Source organism: Ornithorhynchus anatinus, chromosome 4 (genome assembly GCF_004115215.2).
Source record: "Ornithorhynchus anatinus isolate Pmale09 chromosome 4, mOrnAna1.pri.v4, whole genome shotgun sequence".
Lineage (NCBI taxonomy): Eukaryota > Metazoa > Chordata > Mammalia > Monotremata > Ornithorhynchidae > Ornithorhynchus > Ornithorhynchus anatinus.
Genome location: NC_041731.1, coordinates 58291506 through 58311898, shown reverse-complemented (window position 1 = coordinate 58311898; position 20393 = coordinate 58291506). Strand labels below are relative to the sequence as shown.

The following is a 20393-nucleotide window of genomic DNA, read 5'->3' as shown; positions in this document are numbered from 1 at the left end:
CTCTGCCGCTCACCTCCTCACGGTCCCTTGTTTGCGCCTGTCCCGCCGTCGGCCCACGTCCTACCTCTCGCCTGGAATGCCCTCCCTCCTCACATCCGTCAAACTAGCTCTCTTCCCCTCTTCAAAGCCCTACTGAGAGCTCACCTCCCCTTCCCAGACTGAACGCCCCCTTTCCCTCTGCTCCTCCTCTCCTCCCCACACACCCTCTTCTCGTCCCCTTCCCTTCCCCTCAGCACTATGCTCATTTTTATATATTACCCTATTTATTTTGTTAATGAGATGTATATCTCCTTGATTCTATTTATCTTGATGTTTTGTTTTGTTCTGTTTTGCTTTGTCTGTCTCCCCTGTTTAGACTGTGAGCCCGTTACTGGGCAGAGATTGTCTCTGTTGCCAAGTTGCACGTTCCAAGTGCTTTGTACAGTGCTCTGCACATAGTAAGCGCTCAATAAATACTATTGAATGAATGAACACCCACAGCTCAACCCTACATCTCTAGCATTCAGGAGCTTGACCCAACCCCAGCACCTGTCGCTATCACTGTTGAAAAGAACTATCTTTGATTTCTTCCTCAGGGATGTGGGAAGGGGAAAGGGGAATTATGGGGTGACAGACCACCATTCTACCAATTTTCCAAAGCCCTACTAAAATAATGCCTCTCCCAAGAGGCCTTCCCTGCCTAACCCCTCATTTCCCCATCTTATTCACCCTCTCTTCTGAGACACCTAGGCACTTGCCTCGGTAGTCCTTAAGCATTTTGATAACCACCCCATCCCAAACATTTATCAACACAGCCTTATTACTCTGCCATTTCTCCTGTCTGTAATTTCCTTTAATTTTTGTCTCCCCAGCTAAACTGTAAGCTCCCTATAGGCTATTGATTATGTCTACCAATTCTATGGTATTGTCCTCTCCTAAGCGCTAAAGTACAGTGCTCTACATACAGCAGGTGCTCAATAATTAATATTGGTTAACTGATGTGATGGAAGCAATTATGTGAGGAAAATATAATGTCTGGTCGCTACTTCACCTCTTTGGTGTGGAGCGACTGAGTGGATTGAATTTCCCTCTTGACCTAATTGAAATCCATCTAATTTCCCTTACAGCAGCAACAAAAAAAGCCTCACATGCTGTTTATCATTCTTCTGAAACAGGGCAAATAAGATTTCCATATGTTTAATCTGTCTCTCAACACGCACTGTTGAGGAATCTCTCCCCTCTATGCCGTAAGCTCCTTGTCTACCAACTCTATTTCATTATACTCTCCCAAGCACTTACTACAGTGCTGTGCACATGGAAAACTCTCCATAAATACAATTGATCGATTGATCTTCCAATAGTCCGGTAACAATGAACTTCCCAGTCTGACAGAATAGGTTCAATTTCAAACCCTTATCTCAATCCCTGGAGGTCCTAAAATATGTACATGGACGTATACAAGCTTGTGTTTTCACAGCCTAAGGAGTTACAGAAGCCTCGGGAGAGATCTGACCTATCATTGGAATTAATTCTTTTTATTAAGAGGCGATCCTCACCCACTCACATCTCTCATTTTTGTATACGATCACCAATTCCGATCACAGTGACCTCCATGCAAACATGCACAGGCTTTTCACGTTTAACTGCTTAAACAATTTGATTAAGCAATAAGGAAACAGTCCACCCCGGTTACCTCACTGTAGACTGACAAGACAGGTACGACAGAGGCTGCTATTGCTTCACAGCCCAAGAGAGTCTTCCTTCTATTTTTTTCTTCAAGTGGAGTAACTTCATCTTAACTTCCAAATGCCACCACACTGGTCCAAGCACTTGTCATAGCACATCTCGACTACTGCATAAGCCTCCTCAAAGACTACCCTTTCTTCAGTCTCTTCCCTCTCCAGTCCAAGCTTCACTCTTGCTGCCCCAGATCATTTTTCTAAAAAATAAATAAATCAATAAATCATCATGTTGTGCATTTCTTCCCACTTCTCAAAAACCTCCAATGGTTCTCCATCCAAATCATCAAGGAGAAACTCCACACCCTCAGCTTTAGGGCTCTCGATCATCTCTCTCCCGGCATCTAACCTCTAACCTCATTCCTTCCCAGCTATTAACCCAGCTTGCACACTGCACTCCTCTAATACCAACCTTCTCGCTGGTTTTCACTCTCATCTTTCTCACCACTCACAGATTGCTTATGCCCTCTTTCTCCCTTCAGCTACTCTCCCCACTTTCAAGGCCCTACTAAAAAAAAAAATCACATCTCTTCCAGGAAGCCTTCCCTGACTATACTTTTCCCATCCTATCTCCCTCTCTTCTGTGCCACTCATGCATTTAAGTCTGAGCTCTCAAGGCACTTATATACATATCCTTTGCATTTTTGCCTTTCCTACCTGTAATTCACTTGAATGATTTGTCTACCCTGTTAAGACTGTAGACTCTTGGAGGGCAGAGATCCTCTCCATATGGTCTACTGTACTTTCCCAAGCTCTTATTACAGTGCTTTGCACAGTAAGCGCTCGATCTCATCATCTTTAGTCACCGTACAATCTCCACACACACCAACCTTGAAAGTCCTCTATCTGTCCACAACTTCTTCACCAGGCTTCTCTCCCATACACTCACTCCCTACAAATCTGTCCCGTTCCCCCAGAGAGACCTCCAATCTTGTGGCTCCCTCAAATTTTCTAAAGTGCCTCATTTGGTCTCCATTCCCAAGCTTCCTTCTCTTGACACACAAATCCATGCCGTCAATAGCGCCCACTCCACTAAGTTAACTCCCTCGCTGGCCCGATCCCTCCATCAATCTCGCATCCCCATCCCACAACCCTGGATCGCCAGCACTGTACGCTGCTTCAACTCTTCTATACGAGTTACCTACGGACTGCTGCCCCCAGAAATCCAAGATACGAGGCCAACTCATCCATCTCAAACATCCTCACCTGCTTTAACTCTACCCAGCAACATTATTTCTCCATCCTTACCAACTCTCGTGCCCAATGCACGAACTAGCTGTTTCAGCTTTAACTTACCCTACCTCAACTCCCACAGCTCTTGCCCCTAATCACCTTTTCACTTCTTAGTCTTACAACTGAAACCGTCAGGTGTGATCTCCCTAAAATCTCCCCTGTTCTTCTCCAATCCCACCCTCTTCGATTCTCCCATCTTTCCCATCGATTTCTCAAGAGATCTTCTGCCTCCTTTCAAAAATCAAACTCCTCCACCTGAGCTTCTTACCCTATCCCTTCACACCTTATGAAAACACTTGCCCTCTCTTCTCACCTCCCTGACCTGGATCTTCAACCCCTCACTTTCCAATGGTTCTTTCCCCAATACTTTTAAACATGTTCATGTAGGCCCTATCCTTAAAAAACAACAACCCTCCCTTGACCACATGCCTCCATCTACTTATTGCCCCATCTTCCTCCTACCATTTCTCTCCAAATTCTTTCAGCAAGTTGTCTATACCCACTGCCTCCCCTTCTCCTCCATTTCCCTCCTTGACCCCTTCCAATCTGGCTTCCAACACCTACATTAAACAGAAAATGCACTAAGGTCACTAATGACCTCCTTCTTGCAAAATCCGACACCCTCTACTTCAACCTAATCCTCCTCAACCTCTCAGCTTCTTTCAACACTGTGGACCACTTCCTTCTGGAAATAACATTCATTCAATTGTATTTATTGAGCGCTTACTGTGTGCAGAGCACTGTACTATGCACTGGGGAAAGTACAATACAGGAATAAAGACTGACAATTCCATCTTGATTACTGCAGTTACTCCTCTTCTGACCTCCCTACCTCCTGTCTCTTCCCCACTCTAGTTCATGCTTCACTCTGCTGTCCCCATCACTTACCTAGAAAAAATGTTTATTCTATGTCTCCCCACTTCTCCAGAACCACCAATGCTTGCCCACCCACCTCTGTGTTAAACAGAAACTCCTTACCATAGGTTTGAAGGCACTCACTCAACTCTCCCCCTCCTACTTTATCTTGCTGATTTACCACAACCCAGCCCACACACTTTAGTCCTCTAATGCCAAACTACTCACTGTACCTCAATCTCATCTCACTGCCAACTCCTTTCCGACCTCCCTCTGGCCTGGAACTCCTTATTCCCCCTTCATCTACAACAGATCACCACTCTCCCAACCTTAAAAGTCTTACTAAAATCACATTTCCTCCAAAAGACCTCCCTTAACCAAGTCCTCATTTCCCCTACTCCCTCTCCCGTCTGCATCACCTATGCACTTGGATCTGCCCACTTTGAACATCTGATCTTCACTCCACCCTCAGACCCACAGCACTTACATACATAACCATAATTTCTTTTAGTGCTTGTCTCTCCCCTCTGGATTGTAAGCTCCTTAACTATTGCTCTCCCAAGAGTTTAGTACCTTACTCTGCGTAGAGTAAGCGCTCAATAAATATTACTGATTAATTTCCTGTCACCTATGGAATATGTAAAAGAACTATATTTTAACCTACAAGCATATGACTTTTTCTCATTACTGAATATAGTGAAAGCTTTGTTTGCCTGGCAAGCTCAAGAAAATGGGGGAGAGGTGCTATTAAAAATTGCCATTTACCAAATAGTTGGAACTGACCACCAGGAAGCTTTGCATAATTACACAGATGGGAGTAAAGTCCCTCAAGAAGCCCCAAATGAACCTTAGCAGTAACTAAATTGTCTGCTAATCTCATTAGCCAAATGACAAACTCTGGGCTAGGACTCCGGGAGAAGTTTTGCAGAACCGGGCACAATGTCCCCAACAAAAAAAGAGTAATGGGTGGGGAGAAGAGCTCACTTAATAGCAAATGAAAAGAGTCTGGGTTCCCACAACAAGTTGAACAGTTCACGCATGTGCCCTTGAAGAGCTGCATATAGGCAGTCTCAAACATTGTGAATTCCTCCTTACTGGACCAATCCAAGATTGTCACGTGTGTGCTGGGGGAAGAGGAAGAATGAAAGAAGGAGAGAGGAGAAGGGGGAGGGCAACTTATTTAAATTGATAGAGTTTTCCCAGCATCTTCCAGCTTTTCTGCACTTATTTGTTCCTAAAAAAATCTTAAAGAGAAACAGCAGTATGCCCGAGTGGAACAAGCACAGGCCTGGGAGTCAAAGGATCTCGGTTCTAATCCCAAATCTGCCACTTGCTTGCTCTGTGACCTTGGGCAAGTCACTCTGCTTCTCTGTGCCTCAGTTTCCTCACTGTAAAATGGGGACTCAGTACCTGTTCTACTTAGACTATGAACTCCATGTGGGACAGGGTCTGCATCCAACCTGATTAACTTGTACCTACCCCAGCACTTAGAACAGTGCTCGACACACAGTAAGTGCTATACAAATGCCTTAATTATTCATTATTTTCGACTGAGTGAACCTGGCTCCACCTCTTGCATCTAGCCACACTCAGGACTCCACTTCAATCGATGCTCCCACATTTCTTGGGTTGCCCAGAATTCAGTAGACTAGAGGAGGCCTAAGCAACCGGCCCAGCTTTACAAAGCAGGTACAGGGGTGCATACCCCAATTTACAGCCTCCCAGCACATGTGCAACCTAGACATATGTCCAGCAGCAACTGCTGACAACCCCCAGAATGTGTATGCCTCGCCCCCAATGTTACATGCATTTACTGCTGGTAAATCATTTCAATCGGTCAAATGGCATTTAATTCATTCTTTCAATCATATTTATTGAGTGCTTACTGTGGGCAGAGCACTGTACTAAGCACTTGGGAAAGTACAATTCAGCAATAAAGAAAGACAATCCTACTACCCAATGAGTTCACAGTCTGGAGGGGGGAGACAGGCATCAAAACAAATGAAGAGACATCAATATAAGTAAATATGATTAGATATATTCATAGGTGCTGTGGAAGAGGAAGAGGGAAAAGAGCAAAAGAGCAGCAGTCAGGGTGACGCAGAAGGGAGTGGGAGATGAGGAAAAGTGGGGCTTAGTCTGGGAAGGCCTCTTGGAGGAGATATGCCTTCAGAAAGGCTTTGAAGTGGGGGGAGAGTAATTGTCTGGTGGATTTGAGGAGGGAGGGCAGTCCAGGCCAGAGGTAGGAAGGGGGCCAGGGGTCGGCGGCAAGACAGGTGAGATCGAGGCCCAGTGAAAAGGTTGGCACCAAAGGAGCCAAGTGTGTGGGCTAGGTTGTTGAAGGAGAGAAGCAAGTGAGGTAGGAGGGGACGAGGAGAAGGAGAGCTTTAAAGCCAATGATGAGGAGTTTTTGTTTGATATGGAGGTGACAGGCAACCACTGTTGAGCACTTTCTCTGTGAAGAGTACTGCACTAAGCCTATGGGAAACCATAAGTTGGCAGACCTGATTCCTGCCCACATGGAACAGAACTCCTTATCTTCCCAACCAAACCCTTCCTTCCCCTGACTTTCCCATTACTGTAGATGGCATAACCATCCTTCCTGTCTCACAAGCCTGTAACCTTGGTGTTCTCCTTGACTCCTCTCTCTCATTCAACCCACATATTCAATCCATCACTAAATCCTGCCAGTCCCACCTTCACAACATAGCTAAAATCTGTCCTTTCATCTCCATCTAAACTGCTACCACTTTAATACAATCACTCAACCTATCCTGCCTTCTTACTGACCTCCCAAATTCCCGTCTCTCCCCACTCCAGTCCATACTTCACTCTGCAGCCTGGATCATTTTTCTATAAAAACGTTCAAGGCATGTTTCCCCACGCCTCAAAAAACTCCAGTGGTTGCCCATCCACCTCCACATCTAACAAAAACTCCTCACCATTGGATTTAAAGAATCTTTCCCTCTCCTACCTCACCACACTACTCTCCTACAAAATCCAGCCCACAAACTTCGCTCCTCTAATGCTGACCTTCTCACAGTGCCTCAATCTCATCTATCTCACCACTGACCCATCGCCCCTATCTTGCTTGTGGCCTGGAACGCCCTCCCTCTTTAAATCCACCAATTACTCCCCCCTGCCCCTCGAAACCCTAATTGAAGGTACATCTCCTCCAGGAGGCCTTCCCTGACCAAGTCCCCCCGTTTTATCTTCTCCCACTCCCTTCTGCATCGCCCTGACTTGCTCACTTTGTTCTTCCCCTCTCCCAGCCCTACAGCACTTTATCTGTAATTTATTTATTTTTATTAATGTCTGTTTCCTCCCTTCTAGAATGTACGCTTGTGGGCAGGGAATATGTTTACGGTTATATTGTACTCTCCCAAGAGTTTAGTACAGTGTTCTGCGCACAGTAAGCGCTCAATAATTATGATTGGTTGAATGAATGAATACAAAGGTAGACAGAAACAAAAATGAGTTACAAAAGGGGAAATCATAAGTAAAAGGATACGTACATACGTCCTGGCTGGGGTGAATATCAAAGTGATTAAGGGATACATAGCCAGTGTAGAGTTGACAGAGAGCACATAGGGGAAATGAGGACTTAGGGAAGTCTTTTTTTTTTTTAATGGTATTTTGTAAAGAGCTTACTATGTGCCAGGCACTGTTCTAAGCCCTGGGTTAGATGATAATAATAATAATACTAATGGTATTTGTTAAGCAGTTACTATGCACCAAGCACTAAGAGCTGGGGTACATATAAGGTTAGCAGGTTTTCCGACATGGGACTCACAGTATCCCCATTTTACAGATGAGGTAACTTAGGCATAGAGAAGTGAAGTGATTTGCCCAAGGCCACACAGCAGACAAGTGGAGGAGCTGGGACTAAAACCCAGGTCCTTCTGACTCCCAGGCACGTGCTCGATCCACTAGGCCGTGCTGCTTCTCATGGTGGAGACGTGACTCTTTGAGGGTTTTGAAGGTGAGACTGTTGGACTGACAGATACGAAAGGGGAGGGAGCTCCAGGCACGAGGGAGGATGTGGGCAAGGCTTCGATGGAGAGATAGACAAGACCGAGGTTCAGTGGAATAGGTTGGCGTTAGAGGAGAGAAAAGTGTACGGACCGGATAGTAGTAAGAGTTCAGCTAGATAAAGTAGGAGGGAGAGAGCTGGGAGAGAGCTGATTCGCCCTTCTTGCCCTAGCCTGCTTCAACTGTCTTCCACCCACAATCTAGTATCTTGCTTTCTTTCTTAATACCTCTGTGACAAGACCCAAGCTTTGCCACATGCCACAAGAACACACAGCACCTCCACCTCTGCAAACAGCAAGCATTACACTGTCAGACACGTTTTGCCCCATCCCGGTGCCAGGTACCTAATTCTGGCCCTCTTGTCTGGCTCATGCCTCATTCGATCCCACACCCACCTTCCTCTTCTAGCTTCCCCTCCCCACACAGGTGTGAGAAGAGAGAGCTGGGACAGGATGGGGGCAGCCACTGTTCCCCAAGTGGCCTCGGCCAGGGCCGTCGCACCGCTCTGCCCCTTTCCCGGCTTGCAATCGACGGCCGGGGTGAGGAGTGGGGAGGAGACGAGTTGCAGGATACAACTAGCCACACCAGTAACAGCTGTTCCCGGGATCAAACATTCACAGGGTTCACATTCACCTCATTTGAGGTAGCTAAGAGACCAGAAATGATGTTAGATTTGCTTTTCAAAGAAAAAGGCATTTCCCCTTTCTTGCCCCTCACCCGACTTGACTTCTCTCTGTGTTCCAGAAGACATCCCTTGAATACTTCTCAAGCCATCTTTCCCTTCCTCAGCTACCATCTCAGGACTTCTGGGTTTACAGCTCACATCCAATCATAGCACTTCTTACATATGACCTACATTATCCTATTTAGACATGTATTCACTTAGATATCTTTCCTCCTTCTCTTCTCTCTGTAAGTTATATTTTTGACGATTCTTCCCCCCCCCCCCCTCCACTAGACTGTAATCTCTGGTGGGCAAGGATCATGTCTTCTTACATTACTCTCTCAGTGCTCTGCATCACCACTGACATTCAATTAGAAGGACCGATTCCCGGAACCTCTGCATGTCTTCACCACAGCCGATTTAGCACTTCTATGATTATTTTGATCTGTGGCCACATGCACACATCACTCCTATATTATGACTTTGATGTTTACCTTTTAGGTAGTAAACTCGACTATGCTGGCCATCCTGTTAGGTCCTCGACGTAAGCATGATGACAAGCTCTAGGCTGAAACCCATCGTATCTGCTTCTCTACCTGGGAGAAATACCAGGCTGCGTCCCAAGAGCAGGTTGGGACAATATGTGACTCAACTCACCCATTCCGCAATAATGGAAACTGGCCAAAGTAAAACAAGAGCCCAGAAAATGAGGAGACCTGTTGTTTGCTGTGTTTGCCTATGACTAAACTTGAAGGAAACTACAGTACTTTCATTTTTGACAGCTAAATATACGTAAAAGAAACAGGTACTGTGCATACTTCTGATTGGACTAGGTGTTTCTTTTAGGAATTCGGACTCTACACTTCACAAACTACCAAAAGAGCGGATGTTCATTGGACTACGGCATTTAGTCATGCATAGTGAGAACTGGACAGGGTTCTTTCTCAATCTTATGTCTCCAAAATACAATGACCTAAAAGAAAATAGATCTCTACCTACTGAAAAACATCTGATTGTTGAGGGATAGACAGGCTCCAAAAAAAAAGGTACACATAATTAGGTATGGGCAGCTGGAGCAGCAGCTGACAGCTGTTCCAGAGTCTTGCGTAATGTTAGAAAACGAACAAAACTGAAACAAGACTGTTAGTGTGATTTACTTTTCATTCATTTGCTATTCATTCATTCTTTTAGTTTTCAGATGCATGTACACAAGAAGTGTCATTTTGAGGTCTATCTAAAGAGTAAGCAAATTTCAGCCCATACTTTGAAAGTTCCCTTTTTTTTACATGCAAATACCAGATTCATCTTTCCATCACCAGATAATGTCTCCAACATCAATCAAAATCTAAAATGCCAATTCACAAATATCTTTTCCTAAATAACTGCTGGAAACATCACTCGCCAAATCAAAATTAAGGTTCTCCTTAACTCCTAATCATGCCGGTTCCATTTAGAGGGTAGCACAAACTAGAGGGTGGAGCAAACCAAGGCTGCTTTCAAACTTTCAACTCCTGAACAGGAATCTGGGAAAATCCCTTGTGACACCAGATTTGGGGGGGGGGGGGGGGGGCGGGGTGTCAGGCTTGCTAGGGCAGGGTTTCCTAGATCTGTAGTTATTCTCTATAGTGCCGTGAGCAGGTGCACAGCAGAGGTAGATTTCAGCAGCCACTGCAGTTCTGCCCTCCTCACCTATTACGGAAATGCACTGGCCACTCTCCAAGCCAGCGGGGAAATGCCCACACACGCTCTGAAATCAGGGCAGTCTTGATCCGACATATCCCCGAAGTAACTTAGTTTTTGACTTCCTCTCTTTGACCCCTATCTCCTCTCACCTCCTAAAATCACTTGCCTCATTCTCCTCCCTCACTGCCATTTCCTATGCCTCTCTCTCCCCAAGGGAATCCTGTCCCCCGCCTTCAAATCCACATTCGTTTAAAAAAAAACATAAAATCCTCTTGACCAAAAGCTTCCTCCATCTCCCAGTTTCCATTCCCATCCAAACTCCTACAACAGGTCGTATGCGGCCGCTGCCTTACTTTCTTCTCCACAAACTCCCTTCCTGACTCATGCAGCCTGGCTTTCAGTCCCTTTCACTCCACCAAGAATGTGCTCTCCAAGGACACCAACGACCTTTCAGTGGAGATCCTCCTCTACTTCTCAGCTGCTTTTTTCAGTGTTGACCACTCCTTCCTCATCGAAACACAATCAAGACTTAACTTTGCGGACCCGGGACTAACGAGATTTTTCCCCTACCTCTCTGACCACTCCTTCTCAATTTTAATAGCTGGCTCCTCCTCTGCCTCCCCCACTTATTGAGGGCATCCCCCAGAGTTTCCATTCTGGGTGTCCCTTTCCATCCGCTCCCTCTACTCATTTCTCACAGCGGAGCTCAGCAACTCACCCTGGCTTCCGGCTACCTTCTTTAGGCAGATGCGCTCCCAATCTTCTCCTCGCTAGACCTGATTCTCATCTCCTCACCTGCCGTCCCTGCATCTCCCTCCTTTACCTTTCATGCACGTCTCCTACTTGGACATCGTGGGCTTACAGACCATCTTCTTGAAGGGCATCCCCCAGCCCACAACTCTTCTCTCTTCAAAAGCCTCCAGTGACTTCCCAGGTCCCTCTGTATCACACAAAAATTCCTCACAGTCAGCTTCAAGGCTTTTTTGATCACTCGTATTCACTGAGTGCTTACTGTATGCAGAACACTGTACTGAGAGCTTGGGAGAGTACCACGTAAGAGAGTTGCTAAACACATTCCCTGCTCACAACCACACGCCTCACTGTCCCTTCGTCCTCATTTCACATCATTCCCCCAACATGCTCCCTTTCACCCCTCCCTAAGCCAAATTTTCTAGCTGCACCTTGCTCTCAATTCTCTGGCTTTCTACCTGCCTCACTCACTCTACCCCCCAGCTTGGGGGGTAAATCCCCTCCCCCAAATCTGACCTAGCCACTGCTTGTCCCCACATTCAATGTCCTCCTAAAATTCCACCCCCCTCCATCAAGCCTTCCCCCAAATATTTCCCGGCACCAAAGCCCATAAGCCCATCAGCCGGTTCCTAGCATTTACCAAACTTATTTTATATCCGTCCTCGGCACTCATCTGTATCTATATTCAATTTTTTTTGATGCCCTTGGTTGTAAATATTTGTTAGTATACGTCTCCCTCATTAGAATGTAAACATGTAGATCAAGAAAGAGAGTTTACTGACTGGGCAGAGAACACGCAGTGTGGCCAGTGGAAAGAGCACGGCTTGGGAGTCAGAGGTCATGGTTCAAATCCCGGCTCTGCACTTGTCAGCTGTGTGACTGTGGTCAAGTCACTTAACTTCTCGGTGCCTCAGTTACCTCATCTGTAAAATGGGGATTAACTTGCGATTCTCACGTGGGACAAACCTGATTACCCTTGTATCTACCCCAGTGCTTAGAACAGTGCTGCTGCACATACTAAGTGCTTTACAAATTACCAACATTATTATTAAATACTAACATTATTAAATACCTTAGTAGATTGTACAGCATCGAGTTAGTATTCATATACAGTTCAGAGCACTATAGAAGAGTTGGGGAAATAGGCACCAAAGTTCTTAAGACTCATGGTAATAATAAATGAATTTCTATTCTTCCGTTTACTTGTAAAATTCTTATACTACTCTGCATTAAAACACTTAGCAAATAGCTTCTCAGCCACACTATGTTCTAAAACCAAGTAGTCAAGGGTGCCAATTTCATTATTTAACTACCTGCATTCTACAAGGTGATCAAGCTGTAAAATAACAGCGACAGGCTGGTGGCTCTTTAGTTCTCATTTGAAAGACTAAATTCAAGAAACTAAATTCAAGAAAAGCCCTCTAACTGTAGAAAAGTCACTGAAAAGCTCGATGCCCATTAATGATATCAGCAGGTTGTTAGTAAACCCAACAAGGTCTTACATGAGCAGGGTCTGGTCTTCAAGTTCTGACCCTGCAGATCTGGATGCGGCTGACAGAGCCTTTGGCTGTTGGCGGTCCAACCTTCTCTTCAGGCGTTCGGGTCAGCGGTGGCACGGCATCCAGGTGGTGGAGGCTAGGGGGTGCTTCCACATAACTAGTTTCTCAAACATGTCTTTGGCCGCTAGCTCCTACAACTTGTATAAGTAGTTCTAGCTCCTAAAACTACAATCCTCAGCGGCATCTGCATTTAGGTAATAGTGCTCTCTTAAAATTGAGTCCACATCGCCTTTCAGGCTTAATCCTGGTTCACTGCCCTCAGATGCCAGGGACTGGGGACTGGTCAGGCCAAACTGAATCCCTGATGTCCAGAAGCCTGGGGATGGATTGTGCCCTTTCCTTTGGACCATTTTGTATGTTTATGGTTGGATTATTTTATTTTTTAAAAATCATCCCTCATTTATAGCTTTTGCCTGACTTCTTGTCCTAACCCTTCTGCAAATAAATATTACCCAAGAATAAGTCATCTTAGTAAATGTTTAGAAAAATACAATAGACAACTACATTGGGAGTTTCACTTGGAATGAAATGCTGTCCTAATCAATCAATGGTATTTAGTGAGCACTTACTGTGTACAGAGGACTATACTAAGTACTTGGGAGAGTACAGTGAAACAGAGTTGGCATGCACGTTCCCCGTCCACCAGGAGTTTACAGTCTAGAGGGACAGACATTAAAATACATTATTGATATGTACTTAAGTGGTGTGGAGATAGGGTGAGGATTAAGTGCCGAAAGGTACAGATCCAAGTGCATAGGTGATACAGAAGGGAGGGAGAGTAGAGGAAATGTCAGCTTAGTCAGGGAAGGCCTCTTGGAGGAAATGTGATTTTAATTTTTTTATGGTATTTGTTAAGCATTTACTATGTGCCAGGCACTGTTCTAAGTGCTGGAGTAGATAGAAACTAATCAGGCTGAACAAAGTCCATGTCCCCACAGGGGGGCTCACAGTCTTAATCCCCGTTTTACAGATGAGGTAACTGAGGCACAGAGAATAATAATGGCATTTGTTAAGCACTTACTACGTGCCAAGCACTGTTCTAAGTGCTGGGGTTGATACAAGGTAATCAGGTTGTCCCATGTGGGGCTCAAAGTCTTAACCCCCATCTTATAGAAGAGAGAACTGAGGCACAGAGAAGTGAAGTGACTTGCTCAAGGTCACACAGCAGACAAGTGGAGGAGCCAGCATTAGAACCCACGAGCTCTGACTCCCAAGCCCGTGCTCCTTCCACTGAACCACACTGCTTTATGACCTGCCCAAAGCCAGCCAGGAGACAAGTGGTGGAGCTGGGATTAAGTGGTTTTGAAGGTGAGGAGGGTGGTGGGTCTGGTCATGGGCAAGGGGTCAGCGGCCAGATAGATGGGTTCAAGATACAGTGAACAGGCTGGCAGAGGGGCAAAACGTGCAGGCTGGGATGCAACAGAAAATCAGAACGTTAGGGACTGTGAATCATTTTGCCTACTCCTGACAGAATATCTGATGCAAGAATTCTGCATATGAGCTGTGTACTCTTGGGAGGCTTGGGATTTTAGAAAAAAAAATAATTTAATTTAAAAAAGCAGTGTCTTGGGAGGCAGCAGGGTTTGGTGGAAAGAGCACGAGCTCTGCTTTTGCCTCATCCGAAAAATGAGGCTAAAATACCTCTTCTGCTTCCCTTTTCTCACAGATACTTTAAACAGTATTAAAAGTGAATTGCAGGTTGCCAAAAACATGTTGCTCTGAAACTCGTTCTCACTGATAAGTACATAGCAACGGAAAGTTTCATTAGAAACTCAATGAGTCCTACGCTTGAGCTTGAACAGCTTGACAACTAAATAAAACTGCATTGTACCGCTAAAAGCTGGATTCTGCAGGCAACCTCAAAAGGTGGATTTTTTTTGTTTTGTCTTCATCAAGCAAAATCCAAGTGTAATTTCTCTGTTGGGCCACACCTTCTCTGCAAAAGTCTTAAATGAAGCAACTGCTACTAAGTAAGTGCACTCCATTTCATTGAGCCCCCTAATTCTAGAGAAGCAATGTGGCCTCGTGGAAAGAGCACGGGCCTGGGAGTCAAAGGACCTGGGTTCTAATCCCAGCTCTGCCATATGTCTGCTGTGTGACCTTGGGCAAATCACTTCATTTCTCTGTGCCTCAGTTATCTGTAAAAAGGGGGATTTACAGCTATGAGCCCCATGTGGGACATGGACTGTGTCCAACATTGATGATTTTATATCTACTCCAGCACTTAGTACAGTACCCTGGCACGTAATAAATGCTTAAATACCATAAAAACAACATTTGAGGACTTCTAGATCAGAGTTCGACTACCGCACTGGGTTTTCAAACTCCAAAGGGCAGCTTATAGGAGGAGTACGTTTCTTGATCTGGTGCTCCCCAGTCCCCGGCTCTAGGCTGCCTATAACCAACCGATACCTGGGCTCAGCCCCTTCCTCCCCTAGACTTTAAGCTCATTGTGGGCACAGAATGTACTCTCCCAACTGCTCTACACACAGTAAGCGCTCACGAAAATACGACTGACTGAATTTCAGCCCCACCTGGCTGGGTTGGTCTACTTGGGCCGGATCACGCTCCCAGACCTCTCTGATCACCTGCTAAGCTTTGCTCTATCCCACCCTGGAGCTGGGCTCAGCCCTAGGAATCTTTTTGGGATTTGAGTTTGCTTTTTTCTCCCCACCCTGAGGCCAGGGAAATAAATAGGCAGCCTGAATCCCTTGAGGATACGCATTCCACACAGGCTGGCCTGGGCTGAGCTAGAAAGTCGCTGGCTTTGGGCACACCCCGCTCCCCTTCTTTCCCCGACAGCTACGGTGCCTCGCTTCCCCCAGATTTGAGCAGTGGTTTTGCTTTCAGCTTGAGACAGTGATTCACTAGTTCCTTGTGGTCCTGGACGCTCTAGCAGAGCTTCAGTGAAGAGATTTTATTGAGGGCTGATTCTGAGCTGAATACTTACTGCTTGTGAGAGTAGAAGAGTTAAGAGAGGTGATCCCTACCTTCAAAAAGTTTACAGTCTAGAGGAGGAGATACACAATAAAAGAAATGACCGGTAGGCGAAGTAACAAAGTTTAAATATATGTACTTTGAAGGGACTGAGTGCCCAAGTAAGTTGTGCAGAAGTGCTGAAGAGGCAGGAGGGAGGAGGAGGAGGCAGAAATAGAAGAGTTTCAAGGACAGCAGCTTGAACCTGGGGCCTTTGGGTAGTTAAATACAGGCTATTAATATTTCAAGGGAAAATGTTCACTATTTTTTTTACATATTTAATTAAAAACACCATAAATTACCACACCCCTTTCACAATGCCACAATCTGCAAAATGTCCAGGGTGTGTTCACAGTGTTCTCCAAAAATAAAGGCACAAAAATTATGACCCACTTTCTCAGCAAAGGCCCTTAAAAACATAGAGTGGCAGTCTGGTGAAAATGGGCTACCTTTCTTTTGATAGTGTAATTTTGAACCTCATTTCAACAGTACTCAATTTCTTAAAAGAAAGCGTGCTTCTTTACAACAAATTATCAACAGCAGGAATCCTTAGAACTCTGTAATCTACAGGTATAGGTGTAGGCAGTTGATTTTCTTATTAAAAATAGTGGGGAAACTAGAACTAAAACCTAGTGCTGAAGTGGGGCATTAGCAATTTGAGGGGTAGAAGGCTATCATTAGTAGTTCTTTTTAGGACTAAAAGGAAATAAACCTGTTTTAAAATTCCAGGGGTGCCGGAAAACCATATTTCCTTCATTTACTGTATTCTTTTTATTACTGCTTAGAAATCAACAAGGCTGAAGACATCTTACACACACACACACATCATTTTCATATACTTAGTTTCCTTTATACTCAATGTCACTGCCCTTGAAATTCACCCTTGGATGCATGCAGAACTGAAAAAACCAATGAAATTGATATGATCACTTTTTTTAATGGTATTTGTTAGAGCACTCACTATGAGCCAGGCACTATACTAACTTCTTTGGTAGATACGAGGTAATCAGGTTGGACATAGATCATGTCCCAGAAGGGGCTCACAGTCCAAATCCCCATTTTACAGATGAGGTAAAGGAGGCACAGAGAAGTGAAGTGGCTTGTCCAAGGTCATACAACAGACAAGTGGTGGAGCTGGGATTAGAACCCAGGTCCTTCTGACTCCCAGCCCCACGCTGCTTCTCCAAAGTGATTAAATACCAATCATTTTCACTATAAAACTGGCTAACTGCTTAAAAAAAAAATCCTACAATGTAACGGGGAAGCACTTATAAATCCCTTCAGCCTTTCTAGGAGTAAATATACAGCTATCTGAAGAACATCATCACTTCTGGGGTTTCATGGCAAATTATATCGGTTTGTGATACTAAAAACCACCAATATTGATCTGTTCAGCACTAGACAACGTTGTTATAACTGTCCATAAAACATCGATTATTTCCAAACTTCTGTAATCAATTACCAGTTTTAAATGCTAAAACCGCAGAAAGACTCCATACATAATTTGCTTCCCTAGATCGGTAACTTAGTTTTCTCAAGCATTTAGATTTGCACATTCTACATGCCATCACCTGTTCTAGCTTTGTTTTCTCTAAAGCCTAACCCCTACATCGTGATGAACACATATGAGTTCCTTAATAATAATAATAACATTGGCATTTGTTAAGCGCTTACTATGTGCCGAGCACTGTTCTAAGCGTTCAATTTGACATCGAAAGCTCAAAGAAAGAGATCACAGGAATTCAAATTCAATTTTCCCTACTCAGTTCACAAACCAGGCAACTCATTCATTCAATCCTATTTATTGAGCACTTACTGTGTGCAGAGGACCACACTAAGCTCTTAGGACAGTACACCACAGCAATAAAGAGAGACAATCCCTGCCCACGGAGGCAAAGGCTTTTAAGGAACAGAAACTCAAGTTATGAGCAACACTCCCGTTTATATAGTAACAACAATAACAGCAGCATTTGTTAAGTGCTTACTATATCCCCAATACTGTACTAAGCACTGGTGTGAATACAAGCTTATCAAGTGATTATCAAGTTCAATAAGGCTCACAGTTTAAGTAGGTGGGAGAGCAGGTACTGAATCCCCATTTAGTGGATGAGGGAACTGAGGCACATAATTATTCATTCAATCGTATTCATTCATTTAATCATATTTATTGAGCACTTATTGTGTACAGAGCATCATACTAAGCGCTGGAGAAAGTACAATACAGCAATAAAGAGCGACAATCCCTGCCCACAAGGAGTTCACAGTGGGCTAGGGGAGGGGAGGAGAAGAGGGGGAGGATTATTTACTGAGCACTGTGGGCAAAGCACTGTAATAAGCACTTGGGAGACTACGATAAAGGACACAGGCTCTGCCCACATGGAAGTGAAGTGACTTGCTCAAGGCCACACAGCAAGTAAGTGGCAGAGATGGGATTAGAACCCAGGTGCTCTGTCTCCCAGGCCCACCAGGCTCTTTAATATGGAGCATGGGATAATGATGATAATAATAATAATGGTATTTGATGAGCACTTACTATGTGCCAAGCACTCTGCTAAGGGCTGGGGTAGATTCAGGGGAATCAGGTTGTCCCCCTTGGGGCTCACAGTCTTCATCCCCATTTTAATAATAATAATGATGGCATTTGTTAAGCATCTATGTGCCAAGCATTGTTCTAAGCGCTGGGGCGGACACAAGGTGATCAGGTTGTTCCCCGTGGGGCCCCAGTCTTCATCCCCATTTATTTACAATGGCATTTGTTAAGTGTTTACCATGTGCCAAGCACTGTTCGAAGCGCTGGGGGAGATACAGGGTAATAAGGTTGTCCCCCATGGGGCTCCCAGTCTTCATCCCCATTTTAATAATGATAATTATGATTGCATCTGTTAAGCGCTTACTATGTGCCAAGCACTGTTCTAAGCGCTGGGGGAGATTCAGGGTAATGAGGTTATCCCCGTGGGGCTCCCAGCTTCATCCCCATTTATTATGATTGCATTTGTTAAGCGCTATGTGCCTAGCACTGTTCTAAGTGCTGGGGTAGATACAAGGTTATGAGGTTGTCCCCTGTGGGGCTCACAGTCTTCATCCCCATTTTCCAGAGGAGGCAATTGAGGCCCAAAGAAGTGAAGCGACTTGCCCAAAGTCCCACAGCTGACAGGTGGGGGGAGTCGGGATTGGAACCCACGACCTCTGACCACCCCTCCCCACAACCCGGGCTCTTTCACTGAGCCCCACTGTGGGTCACTGAGGCCCAGAAAAGTCAAGCAACCTGCCCAGGCTAACCGTGGCTCAGTGGCGAGAGCCCGGACTTGGGAGTCAGAGGTCATGGGTCTGAGTCCCAGCTCTGCCACTTGTCATCTGGATGACCGTGGGCAAGTCACTTCACTTCTCCGGGCCTCAGTTCCCTCATCTGGAAAACGGGGGTGAAGACTGTAAGCCTCACGGGGGACACCCTGATGACCCTCTATCTATCCCAGTGCTTAGAACAGTGCTCTGCACATAGTAAGTGCTTAACAAATACCAACATTAGTATTATTACCTCGTATCTCCCCCAGCACTTAGAACAGTGCTTTGCACCTACTAAGCACTTAACAAATACCATCATCATTATTACCTCGTCTCTCTCCCAGCACTTAGAAAAGTGCTCAACATATAGTAAGCATATAGCATAGAGTAAGCCTTAACAAATGCCATCATCATTATTATTAAAATGAGAATGAAGACGGGGAGCCCCACGGGGGGGGCAACCTCATTATGCTGAATCTCCCCCAGTGCTTAGAACAGTGTTTGCTGACAAGGAGGGGGGGAGAGGGGCAGGATTGGCACACACGCCCTCCGCCTCCCTGGGCCAGGGCTCCTTTCCCCACGAGCCCTGGACTTGAACAGGGGGCTGGCATTATTTATTCATTTAATCGTACTGACTGAGCGCTTACTATGTGCACAGCACGGGACTAAGCGCTTGGAATGGACAATTCAGCAACAGAGAGAGACCGTCCCTGCCCAGCAACGGGCTCACAGTCTAAACGGGGGACACTCATTCATTCAATCGTATTGATTGAGCGCTTACTCTGTGCAGAGCACTGGACTAAGCGCTTGGAATGGACAAATGGGTAACAGATAGAGACCGTCCCTGCCCTTTGACGGGCGCACGGTCTCATCGGGGGAGACGGACGGACAAAGACAACATAGTCCCGATAAATAGAATGAAGAGGATGTACACCTCATTAACAAAATAGGGTGATAACAATATATAATAATGTTGGTATTTGTTAAGCGCTGACTCTGTGCCGAGCACTGTTCTAAGCGCTGGGGGAGATCCAGGGTCATCAGGTGGTCCCACGTGAGGCTCCCAGTTAAACGAGCAGAGTGCGGAAGGGAGCAGAGGGAAAGGGGGCTTCGCTGAGGGGAGGTGAAGGGGGAGGGAGCAGCGGGGGCTGCGGGGGTCGGGGCGGGTCCGGTCCGGTCCTGTCCCGCCCGGCCGCCCCCAACATGGCGCCGACCCCCCCCCCCCCCCCCCGGCCCTCCCCCCGCGACCCCGGGTCCGGCGGAGCGGCTCGAAATCCGGGCCCGGTCCCCGCGTGCCCTGAGGCCTCCGCGCGGCACCTACCCCACCGGGGAAATCTCTCCTCAGGACGAGAGCTGCGGGGCGATGCGCTGCGGGGCGGACGGACGGAGGAGCGCGGCACCCCCCGGCCGCTCCCGCCGCCCACTCGGCCTCCGACGCCGCCGCCGCGCACGCGCGAGGGGCCCCCACCCCCACCCCCGCGCGCGCCCAACCGCCACCCCTCCCCGCGCGCCCGCCCCTGGACTCTGACGTCACGCGACGGGCGGGGCCCCGACGTCGGCCACGCCCCCTCCCCCGCCTGGCGGGCGCCGTGAGGGGAGACCCGGAGGCGCCATCTTGGGCCTTGTGGCGAAGGACTGACG

At 46.3% G+C, this 20393-nt stretch overlaps 1 protein-coding gene across 1 annotated transcript in view; it reads right to left on the bottom strand.

Annotated features, from left to right (window-relative positions):
• The window catches only part of PLEKHF2 (pleckstrin homology and FYVE domain containing 2), a 32244-nt gene extending 12062 nt beyond the window's left edge, over positions 1-20182 (bottom strand). The window contains exon 1 of the mRNA XM_029063091.1: positions 20074-20182. The gene's annotated coding sequence lies outside the window, so the exon portion shown is untranslated. The remainder of the gene's footprint in view (positions 1-20073) is intronic.
• Positions 20183-20393: the final 211 nt, after the last annotated feature.